The sequence below is a fragment of the Schistocerca americana genome, chromosome X, assembly GCF_021461395.2.
Source record: "Schistocerca americana isolate TAMUIC-IGC-003095 chromosome X, iqSchAmer2.1, whole genome shotgun sequence".
Lineage (NCBI taxonomy): Eukaryota > Metazoa > Arthropoda > Insecta > Orthoptera > Acrididae > Schistocerca > Schistocerca americana.
Genome location: NC_060130.1, coordinates 428,771,990 through 428,784,834, shown reverse-complemented (window position 1 = coordinate 428,784,834; position 12,845 = coordinate 428,771,990). Strand labels below are relative to the sequence as shown.

The 12,845-nt window shown below is 43.0% G+C and overlaps 1 protein-coding gene across 1 annotated transcript in view; it reads left to right on the top strand.

Moving 5' to 3' along the window:
* Positions 1 to 12,845, top strand: part of LOC124555571 (metal cation symporter ZIP14-like) — a 222,960-nt gene that overhangs the window by 47,883 nt on the left and 162,232 nt on the right. The gene's annotated exons all lie outside the window — the stretch shown is intronic.

The window sequence follows — 12,845 nt, the reverse complement described above, 5'->3', positions numbered from 1 at the left end:
GGGAAGTGTCCAGGCGCCTCGCAGTGAACCAAAGCGACGTTGTTCGAACATGGAGGAGATACAGAGAAACAGGAACTGTCGATGACATGCCTCGCTCAGGCCGCCCAAAGGCTACTACTGCAGTGGATGACCGCTGCCTACGGATTATGGCTCGGAGGAATTCTGACAGCAACGCCACCATGTTGAATAATGCTTTTCGTGCAGCCACAGGACGCCGTGTTACGACTCAAACTGTGCGCAATAGGCTGCATGATGCGCAACTTCACTCCCGAAGTCCATGGCGATGTCCATTTTTGCAACCACGACACCATGCAGCGCGATACAGATGGGCCCAACAACATGCCGAATGGTCCACTCAGGATTGGCATCACGTTCTCTTCACCGATGAGTGTCGCATATGCCTTCAATCAGACAATCGTCGGAGACATGTTTGGATGGAACCCGGTGAGGCTGAACGCCTTAGACACATTGTCCAGTGAGTGCAGCAAGGTGGAGTTTCCCTGCCATTTTGGTGTGGCATCATGTGGGGCCGACGTATGCCGCTGGTGGTCATAGAGGGCGCCGTGATGGCTGTACGATACGTGAATGCCATCCTCCGACCGATAGTACAACCATATAGCTGCATACTGGGGAGGCATTCGTCTTCATGGACGACAATTCGTGCTCCCATCGTGCACATCTCGTGAATGAATTCCTTCAGGATAACGACATTGCTCGATAGAGTGGCCAGCAGGTTCTCCAGGCATGAAACCTATCGAACATGCCTGGGATAGATTAAAAAGGTCTGTTTATTGACGACGTGACCCACCAAGCACTCTGAGGGATCTACGCTGAATCGCTGTTGAGGAGTGGGACAATCTGAACCACCAGTGCCTTGATGAACTAGTGGATAGTATGCAACGACGAATACAGGCATGCATCAGTGCAAGAGGACGTGCTACTCGGTATTAGAGGTACCGGTGTGTGCAGAAATCTGGAGCACCTTCTCTGAAGGTTGTACAACATGCAATGTGCGGTTTTCATGGAGAATAAAAAGAGCGGAAATGATGTTTATATTGATCTCTATTCCAATTTTCTGTATGAGTTCTGGAACTCTCGGAGCTGAGGTGATGCAAGACTTTTTTTGATGTGTGTATTTGAAGTTGTGTGGAATGTTTGTAATCTTGGTTCTCAATGTCACGACGAATCGGCTCGAGTATGTTACGGAACGATTCCCTCTTCATCTCATATATGTCCGTACAACTTGTCTGGTTATTCCAGTAGCTGAGGAAATAGTGTATAGCCACGTTGTTTTCGAGATAGGCATAGCTCGTTCACAAGCAGTCGGTGTCTTTTTAAGAGCAAAAGGCGGATTGCAGCACTCGCCTCCAAGCACAGAGGCGACGTGGCATCCATCCCGCCCGAGGATGTTAAAATAGATTATATCCTCCTCTCTAGAATAGATTGTGACCTAACCTAACCTCTTCCATCCTGCTAAAAACTGACGGAGGAGACTGGACGCACTGTGACCAAGCTATCGGCGATCTCGGGCCATTGCATGTAGCTATCGTTGTCGGTGTCTCTTTGAACGCAGCTTAACCCTTTGAACTCCTGTGGTTTCTGCCGAAACCACTATTTTATTAATTATTTTAAGTATCAGTGCCTTTTTCATGAAATCACCCATGCTACTGCAAGACAGAGACTTCGTGGTGCACTAGGTACTTTGAAATGAAACCACAGGAACAGACTGAAGTTGAGATAGAAAATTTATTAAATTTTAGACCCTCTTTGTTTGTTATTTAGGTCTATAATTTGTTTTAGGCGTTGTGAACTCACGAAAGTTTCGAGATGTGGAATTTTGTCAAGGGAAAATTGGAATTCCCTTTCGAATATATCACATGAAATTATGAATAATGGCTGGTTGAAAACTGGATGTCCCAGTGGTTCCAAAATGAAACCACCGCCTTAAAGCAACTGATTGTTTACCTTTTGCCGATTTCATCTCATATTCGTTGCATTCGTTGCTTACTACTCGAGGGCCAGTCCGTATTTGTGCTACCTGCGGTGATTTGTGTCAATTCAGTGACCACATAGCTGTTCTTTACAACGAACTTAAGTCAGCCCAAGAACCCCACGGGTCAGTTATAAGGACATCCTACAGTGTGGCGGCACATGCCAAACGTGTCATATGTCATTTTCTTGCTCTTCCTGTGACTACTTGTACGACAGGGACGGCTTCTGGAAGTTCGAGGCTTTCTACAGCATGGATCTAACGAGGCCGGATTTTCCTCAATTCTCCTGTAAATCTTGTGCTGTTGTCATTCTCTAAATGTACCTTCCTTCCTTTCTCGCAGATAAGATATATCTTATTTTCAGAGAATGTCTCCTGTCGCCATGACTGTGGCAGCCTGGGATTCTTATTTTACTCCAGGTGTTTCTGCGGAAGTTGCTGTACGAATATACTGGGACCGGTGGGAAAGCTACAGACATGACACAGTTGTTGCTGAGATTTATAAAAGGCCCTTTTTCTTACGGGTTGGATGTAATGGTTGCCTTGGATTTGCCACGCTCACGCATGAACTCCGTGGGATAGTCTTTGGCGCACACTCTTAAACGTAGCGGTCGGTGCCGACTAGCGAGATCTCACTGCAACGACATATGATTTCAACAGCTGTTGCAGGAACTTCTAAAATTCCTCACAGGAAGCAACACTTATCAGAAACGCTATAAGTGGGAACAGAAAATGGCCAATGAAAATTATTCAATTCTGCTCTTCATTCCTATTGTCCGAAAGGAACCACGTGGCTGCTACGGTCGCAGGTTCGAATCCTGCCCCGGGCATGGATGTGTGTGATGTCCTTAGGTTAGTTAGGTTTAAGTAGTTCTAAGTTCTAGGGAACTGATGACCACAGATGTTAGGTCCCATAGTGCTCAGAGCCATTTGAACCATTTTTGTCCGAAAGGCCTAAATGTTAAATAATCTCTAGAGGTAGTTTGGAGCTCACCAAATTGAGGGATCGCCGGCAGCACTATTGGGATGTAGAAGTCGTGTCCTTGAGATGTCTTCCTGTGGAAGGTCGTCCTTCGTGATCAATCAAATTATTTATTGCCGTGCAGAAAGCTGAGGGAATCCCGAAGAGCGTTTCCCGTGCGCTGGCGTGGATTTCAGTTCAATAATTTCCGGCTGTTCTACACGAATGTTTCCTTTTAGTAAGCGTGCAAATGCTCGAAGACAACAGGTATCTTACGTCAGGTTGTGGAGCCAAGATGATGATGATGTTTTAGTGAAAGAGACGGACTAGGTGAAGTTTTATTCGAACAAATAAATTCCATTGTCTTTCGTGGTTTTGTGAGGCTTTTTCCTTTATTAGCAGTAAGATGCAATGATTGCATTATATGGAACAGGAACTTAGATATTAACATTTACTTAGTTTTATATGTAGTTTCGTCTTTTAGCAACCTTGTTCTATACATATACTAAGGTTATATACCTGTATTTTTATACTGTGTGTGAGGCATACGAATAAGTATCAAGACTCAAATGGCCAGGCCACGGTTTTCCAGTCGTCGAGGTTCCAACCGATATGGTCACGAGCCCAGGAGAGGCGCTGCAGGCGATGTCATGCTGTTAGCAAAGGCACTCGTATCGGTCGTTTGCCGCCATGGCCCATTAACGCCAAATTTCACCGCACTGTCCTAACAAATACTTTAGTCGTACGTCCCACATCGATATCTGCGGTTATTTCACACAGTGTTGGTTGTCTGTTAGCACCGACACTCAACGCAGACGGCGCTGCTACTGGTCGTTAAGGGAAGGCCCTCGGCCACTGTGTTTTCTGTGGTGAGAGGTAATGCCTGAAATTTGATATTCTCGGCACACTCTTGACACTGTGGATCTCGGAATATTGATTTCCTAACGGTTTCCGAAATGTAAGGTCCCATTCTGTTTGCTTCAACCACCATTCCGACTTCAAAGCCTGTTAATTCCCGTCGTGCGGTCATAATCACGCCGGAAATCTTTTTACATGAATCGCCTGAGTTGAGTATAAATAACAGTTCCGCCAATGCACTGCCCTTTTATAGCTTACGTTCGCGGATAATACCACCATTCGTATATGTGCATATCGCTATCCTATGACTTTTGTCACCTCAGTATATATTTCTCCTTTAACAAATATCTGAGTAAAGCGAGTCGACTACAGTGTGGTTATAATTAAAGTGCAGTTACTCACACAGATCCAGTGTGGGCTGTAACTATCGTATGATAGTGAAACTTGGTAGATACTCTAATGCAGAACTGGTTTCCGCTGGAAAAAATTAGTTACTATTTTGGCCACCAGGCGCAAATCTGGCGCCTTCAATTCAAGAAAGATGTATAGAAATATTTCCATATGTAATGGATCAGGAACAGGATGTGGGTAGAAAAGGTCAAACAAATGAGAAAGACGCAAAGCTGATTTTATTATTAACTGCCGCTCACACAATTTGTTCAATATGAGCACTGAAGATGTCAATGAGTTGCTGCGCAGCGCCAGATTTACATCTGGTGGCCAAAAGCGAAACTAATTTTTTTCCAACGTTAATCGGTTCCGCATTAACTCGTTAGCATATCAAACAAGTTTCGCTGCCATAAGATAATTGCAGTCCACACTGGACCTCAGTGAGTAGTTGCTGTTTAATTATAACCACCCGATAGCATAAATTGTCGTCATTGTATAGCTAGCTACAATCGCAGGACGATTTCGTCATAGTGACTACCACAGTGAAGGAGCACATATAGACGTTGTGCGAGGCCGAGGCGTGTCTGATTAACCTAAGAATCCTTTTCAAATACGGCCCCCGCAGCGACGTAGGCGCCAACCTCCACTTGCGCGCTGAGTGCCTGCATCTATTGGCTGTGTATAGACGCCATTACGGAAGCATTCGTCTATCTTTATCATTGTCCGTGCTCATTTAAGATACTTTACGTAATCTAAACGGTCACCGATTGTGAATTTCGTTTCTATGTGCAAGAAATGCGAAAGTAGTCGTAGCTCATCGGAGGATTTTTTAAGTTTACGGAGAAAAGATAATGAGTGGTGTAGTATAAAGAAAATACAGTAGAACGTTTAGAGAAGACTATACTAATGTTCACGAGTTGACTCAGTAGTTATCGGTATATAGGAAAGAAATTGTCTGTTTGTCGTAGTAATTTGGGTAAGCAAGAATAAAGCAAGAGTTTAAATTATGGGCTACAATATAGTAATGAAATAAATAAATTTTTACGATGAGGTGCAAGTTGGGTGGTCATCCGCCATCACTGAAGACTTTATGTAAAATGTTGATAAAAAGCTTTAGGAAAAGACACGCTTTCAACATTATGTGAACAGTTTCCTCATGTTCCAGGAGTGTTCTTTATGAAGTTCTTAAAGAGCAGTTCAACTTGTGCTCGTTCTGGTTGGCAGATCAGGACGCAAATTTTTATGAGAATGGAAATCATAAGTCGTATGTTCGTTATGATAAGTGCCTAAATATTGGTGGAAATTATGTCGAAAAGAAGATTTAAATACAAGCTTTCACATAATAATAAAATTGTTTTAATGCACTTACGCTTGTTTAATATAAAACGATATATACTTGAAATACACGCCTCGTAGTAGGTAAAGAACGCAGCTTGTGACACTGCATGTTCTCGTTACATGTGAGAATAATAAAACACAAATTCCATTACTACAGAAACGAAAATCGAATGTCAAACTTGGAAACTGTCCCACTGTCCGTATGAATGAATGAGGAAAACACATTACGGTTCTTTAGCGCTTGGGAACTTTAGTGTGCTTCAAGCCATTTTATTCGTCATTCAGTCTCCGAGAATAACATATATTACAAAATGGGGTCTGAAGATGGCATATTACATTGCCGAAACTGTTAGCGAAAATAAAATGGAATAACTTTTCAATTTGCGCGGTTGTTTCGCGAATTTCCTTGTTAAATAAAAATCATTCGAAATCTTTTCATAACCGTTTTTTTTACTATGCTTCGGATGATGTACATAATTATGCGTAGTACCCACTCCTTAGATGTCGATTTTCCTTTACTACGTTTCACTGGAGACAGGATTTCTTGCCCCCTGTCCGACAAGGATGATCACTTTCACTTCTTAAGCACGTATCGTCATCATTGTACTCCTCATGTACATTGTCCGCAGAGTTGAGCGTACGACACCACACATTCCACTGATTCATCTTGCAGAAACGCTACTATTTCATCTGCCCCTTTTTTCTCACTCTGCGAAATTTCTTGGGTTTCTTTCTCACGAAATGTCAACTTCGGCAACTGTTGTTGTACATATAATGCAATGTTTGCTTTTTTTATCGTTGTCGTTTTTCTGCTGTGTATCAATGCCGCTATCACTGTAGCACTGTAGTGAGTCACTCGTCGACCAAGCAATTAAACTACGCTCCGTAGTCTCATGCTGTGCTCACCATTGGATACTTGACTCCCGTCGCCTGTTGCCATTACCAGCTAATTCTGTGGATGCATGGTAGACAACATGTGGGGTGTCGAACGCCGTATATATCATTGGCCTTTTGCGACCTCGCACTCAAGGGGTTCCTTATTAGAAGTATGTGGAACGCTTAGACTGTAACTTTATGACACTACGTACCTCCTGTATGTATGTTTCTGAATACTGATGTATCTATACGTATGGTTATAAAACCCAGATCTGGGTCTTGTAAACTATTCTCATATTCTGTTTAGATGGTACTTTTACGTCTGCAGAAATATTCAATTCTGTATCCGCAGCTTTTGAAACAATTCTTACAGGGCATATAAGAGAACATTTTTTTGTATATTTAGATACATTCTGGTGCTCAAGATGTATGAGACAGGCGACTTTAAGAAGAATATAACAATTCTAATCCCAAAGAAAGCATGTGTCGAAGGGTGTGAAAATTACGGAATTATCAGTTTAATAACTCTCAATTGCAAAATACTAACACGTATTCTTTACAGACGAATGGAAAAGCTGGTAGAAGCCAACCTTGGGTAAGATCAATTTGGATTCCGTAGAAATGTCAGAACACGCGAGCCAGTACTGACCCCACGACTTATCTTAGAAGATAGATTAAGGAAAGGCAAACCTACATTTCTAGCAGTTGTAGACTTACGAAAAGCTTTTAACAATGTTGACTGGAATACTCTCTTTCAAATTCTGAAGGTCGCAGGGGTAAAATACAGGGAGCGAAAGTCTATTTACAATTTGTACAGAAACCAGATGGCAGTTATAAGACTCGAGGGGCGTGAAAGGGAAGCAGTGGTTAAGAAGGGAGTGAGACAGAGTTGTAGCATCTCCCCGATGTTATTCAATCTGTATATTGAGCAAGCAGTAAAGGAAACAAAAGAAAAATTCGGAGTAGGAATTAAAATCCATGGAGAAGAAACAAGAACTTTGAGGTTTGCCGATGCTATTGTAATTCTGTCAGAGATAGCAAAGAACCTGGAAGAGCAATTGAACGGAATGGACAGTGTCTTGAAAGGATGATATAAGATAAACATCAACAAAAACAAAACGAAGATAATGGAATGTAGTCGAATTAAATCAGGTGACGCTGAGGGAATTACATTAGGAAATGAGACACTTAAAGTAATAGATGAGTTTTGCTATTTGAGGAGCAGAATAACTGATGGTGGTCGAAGTAGAGAGGATATAAAATGCAGACTGTCTATGACAAGGAAAGCGTTTATGAAGAAGAGAAATTTGTTAACAAACAGTATATATTTGTCATGAAGTCTTTTCTGAAAGTATTTATATGGAGTGTAGCCATGTATGGAAGTGAAAGATCGACAACAAATAGTTTAGACAAGAAGAGAATAGAAGCTTTCGAAATGTGGTGATATTGAAGAATGCTGAAGATTGGATGGGTAGATCATGTAACTAATGAGGAGGCACTGAAAAGAATTGGGGAGAAGAGGAATCTGTGGCACAGCCTGACTAAAAGAAGGAATCGGTTGGTAGGACACGTTCTGAGGCACCAAGAGATCACCATTAAAACGTTGGAGGGAAGCGTGGAGGGTAAAAATCGCAGAGTGATACCAAGAGATGAATACGCTAAGCAGATTCAGAAGGATGTACGTTACAGTAGTTACTCGGAGATAAAGAAGCTTGCACGGGATAGACTAGCATGGAGAGCTGCATCAAACCAGTCTCTGGACTGAAGACCACAACTACACCAGTCATTAATATGGATAGAATAGGGAATATCCCAAATGTGTACCAACGGCGATTTAACATTTCTTTTTGCATCACCAGTAGAACTTTTATAGTATGCTACCTGTGCGTATCCTATGTTACATTTCGTTTAGTTTACTCGTTTCAGTGTACTGCGAAAGTGAAATTTATTTCATCTCGAAATTTGTCCTTTGTTAAGCCTATGCAACTTCGTACCAGAGTACTACTTAAACTTATACATACTACGAACTGTCAAAACCATTTATTATGTAAGATTTCCAGTGTTGAGACTGCTATGTGAGCGTGTTTCGAAAGCCAATAAATTAAAAACAAACGTTCGCTGGCATTATTGCTGTGTTCTATTAGTGAAAAATTCTTCGAGCCGATAAAAAATTTGTGGACACTCTCTGTTTTGCACTATCTTGGTGAATATTCGACAGTATGATAAATCTCGAACGCCTTTCGAAAATTCAGGAAGATCTAACCTACTTGTGTCTACTATTTGCAAGATATCGTGTGTGAATACAATGATTTTTTGAGGATTGGTTCAAATGGCTCTGAGCACTATGGGACTCAACTGCTGAGGTCATTAGTCCCCTAGAACTTAGAACTAGTTAAACCTAACTAACCTAAGGACATCACAAACATCCATGCCCGAGGCAGGATTCGAACCTGCGACCGTAGCGGTCTTGCGGTTCCAGACTGCAGCGCCTTTAACCGCACGGCCACTTCGGCCGGCTTTGAGGATTACCCTGCTGATTATTTGAGAAAAGCCTCCTTTACCTGAGAAGCGTTGTAATGTTGTAGATTAAAATATTTTTTAGCGGCTCGAAAAAGACGGACTTTAGCGAACTTCGTACGAAGCGTTAATTTAAATAAGAAAGCGCTTTTACGAGATTAGACAGTGTTGACGGCGCAGCAGATATAAGCGCTATCAGTTTCTGGACTGAGCCGGCTTACGATACTTCCCAGCTGAGTCAATCCGCCGTCTTGGAAGAAGACAGCTGCGCACCTCCACTAGCTGGCCTGCAAGGTAACCTACACGTGTGCACGTGCCTTAAGTTTATTGAATATGAACAACGTGAACATATTACATGTTTCCTGCGAGGCTGTTTTGTATTCGAAGGAATTATTTATACCTCAGTTTAAAATAGTTCTTTCTTTACATGTGAATCGTCATTCCAACATTTGGTCTAACGATTGTCCATAGTGTACGATCGTTAGATAAATATATCTGATCGTACACTCATGTCAATGATAGTCCACTTGCAAATGACATAGTATTAGAAACGGGCCATTCTTGACACCTAAGTAATGTTGTTGAATAAATAACAGCCTTTTAGGGAAAATTGTTTCACTTAATAAACTGGTCATGGCTACGGACCCACGCACAAAAAATATTGGGCATCGGGGTATCTTATTACCATATTGTTCACAATGCGTAGTGAAAACTGCTTTTATTTATCGTTTCATAATATCATTTTTTAAGGTCGTATATCTTTCCCACCTTCAGAGTTCTTCAGAGACGGATTTAATGTAATCTGACATCATAGTGGGCCTGTTCTCTTCAGCAAGTAATGACATGCTCTTATACGATGCTTACACTTTTTTCTGAGGAAAGGAAGATTAGGGTTTGACGTCCCGTCGACGACAAGGTCATTAGAGACGAAGCGCAAGGTCGGATTTAGGAAGGAATCGGTAGGAAATAGACCCCATCCTTTCAAAGAAATCATCTCGGCATTCATCGACAGCGATTTACTGAAATTATGGGAAACCTCAATGTGTATGTCTAGACGGAGATCTGAACCTGTGTCCTCCCAATTATGCGTCCATTGTCTTCCCACTGTGTCATCTCACTTGGTTTTCTTTTTCTTTTTTTCCTAAGAGAACACATATTTAAATTTCCGCCGATCAACAGTGAATATATAGCAGCGCTTGCGCAAGAGTAAAAATTATAGTTAATTCATTACAGAGTACTAGCCTAGTTGTTAGTTACATGTTCCGTAGGAAATTTGTATGAATTCTGCTGTAACAGTTAACGAGTCGTTTCACAAGCCGTGTGTACACTATTTGATTCTGTATATAACTGGTCATTTATAGATTACTAATAGCACAGTGATTATGTTTAATTAAAATGAACACACCTTTTCTTTGTTACGACAAATGACAAAATTAAAACACAAATTTCAGAACAAAATAAAGACCACAGTGCAGGCCCTATAAGTCTATAGAACAGAAAAAGTTGCCTTTAATAAATGATTTCGGATGAGATTTAAAACCTGCTTCGCCATCTGTCATATCATTGCGTTATTGGACAACTGAGGGTGAATTTTTGTGACTGTACATTAAACTCCTTCCTGAACCTCTGACAGTTTTTGTAATTAGTTTATGCGTAGAATTTTTTCATCAAGTATTGTAGCTTGGGGACCTACTCTCGTATAGTGTAATGTGCTGTGCGCTAGTTACTGAGACGGCGTGGGGGCTGAGCCAGACTAAGATCGATTTCTCGCGACGGAATAACGACTGTGGCGCAGCATCGGCCAGACTGAGTGTGGACTTTAGGCGGTTTCCCACGCTCGTTTTAGGAAAATGCTAGGCTGGTTCACACTTTCCGCTCCAGAAAATACGATACGCAAACAGTTAAAATACGGTCGCAAACAGAACCAAGTTCACACAATTGACAGACAGCTGGTTCCCTGCCTTACGTAACTGGCGACAGTGGTGAAAGGAAGAGCATCTGGCCACAAAGTTAAACAAATGTCCATAAAATGAGGACGGTGGAGCCCATAACTAAACGGTGCAGATGCTAACGCAAAGATGAAGAAGAAGTGTTGTAGCAGTGGAGATTACTATTCCGAAATTACGATGAATTGTCTGCATCGAACTTCATTACCAAATAGATGTGTAGAGTGTACCAGAACTCCACCGACTAACATTCCGAGGTTGTTCAGGGACACCTCTTGAGTATTTTTGTCTGTGAACCCACAGTCTCCGTCGGCTCGTTACAAAGTTATTGTATTTTGTTTGGTTTCTTTCACCAGTTAGCTTTGTATCTCTGTTGCACTGAAAATAGTCCACAACAGTGCGGATGTCTTTGGTATGCGCCATGTGTCTTGTTTGCTAATAAACGTGTTCCATTTACTCGCCGGCCGCGGTGGTCTCGCGGTTCTAGGCGCGCAGTCCGGAACCGCGCGAATGCTACGGTCGCAGGTTCGAATCCTGCCTCGGGCATGGATGTGTGTGATGTCCTTAGGTTAGTTAGGTTTAAGTAATTCTAAGTTCTAGGGGACTGATGACCACAGCTGTTAAGTCCCATAGTGCTGAGAGCCATTTGAATCATCCATTTACTCACGGTACTTTGTCTTACCCGCTCTCAAGTTTGCATTCAGTGCTGCTCGGTTCTGTGTCAGGGTTATTACTCCAGCAATGATGCTTGTGCATTAACACTCAAGTACAGCTGTTCGAATACGTTTAACGATCAAGGTTTGGTGGACATGTACCTCCTGTACACTGACGTGACCAAATCCAAAAATGTTTCAAATGGCTGTGAGCACTATGGAACTTAAAATCTGAGGTCCTCAGTCCCCTAGACTTAGAACTACTTAACCTAACTAACCTAAGGACATCACACACATCCATGCCCGAGGCAGGATTCGAACCTGCGACCGTAGCAGCAGCGCGGTTCCGGACTGGAGCGCCTTGAACCGCTCGGCCACACCGGCCGGCAGTCGTGTTGAAGGCTACCTAAGGCGATTCGGCGTAGATCCCTCAGAGAGGTTGGTGGGTCACGTCATCAATAAACAGCCCTTTTCAATCTATCCCAGGCATGTTCGATAGGTTCATGTCTGGAGGACATGCTGGCCACTCTATCGAGCGATGTCGTTATCCTGAAGGAAGTCATTCACAAGATGTGCACGATGGGAGCGCGAATTGTCGTCCATACAGACGAATGCCTCGCCAGTATGCAGCTGATATGGTTGCACTATCGATCGGAGGATGGCATTCACGTGTCGTACAGCCATCACGGCGCCTTCCATGACCACCAGCGGTGTACATCGGCCCCACATAATGCCACCCCAAAACAGCAGGGAACCTCCACCTTGTTGCACTCGCTGGACAGTGTGTGTAGGCCGTTCAGCCTCACCAGGTTGCCTCCAAACACGTCTCCGACGATTGTCTGGTTGAAGGCATATGCGACACTCATCGGTGTAGAGAACGTGATGCCAATCCTGAGAGGTCCATTCGGCATGTTGTTGGGCCCATCTGTACCGCGCTGCATGGTGTCGTGGTTGCAAAGATGGACCTCGCCATAGACGTCGGAAGTGAAGTTCCGCATCATGCAGCCTATTGCGCACAGTTTGAGTCGTAAAACGACGTCCTGTGGCTGCACGAAAAGCATTATTCAACTTGGTGACGCTGCTGTCAGGGTTCCTCCGACCCATAATCCGTAGGTAACGGTCATCAACTGCAGTAGTAGCCCTGGGGCGGCCTGAGCGAGGCATGTCATCGACAGTCCCTGTCTCTCTGCATCTCCTCCATGTCCGAATAACATCACTTTGGTTCACTCCGAGACACCTGGACACTTCCCTTGTTGAGAGCCCTTCTGGCACAAAGTAACAATGTGGACGCGATTGAACCGCGGTATTGACCGTCT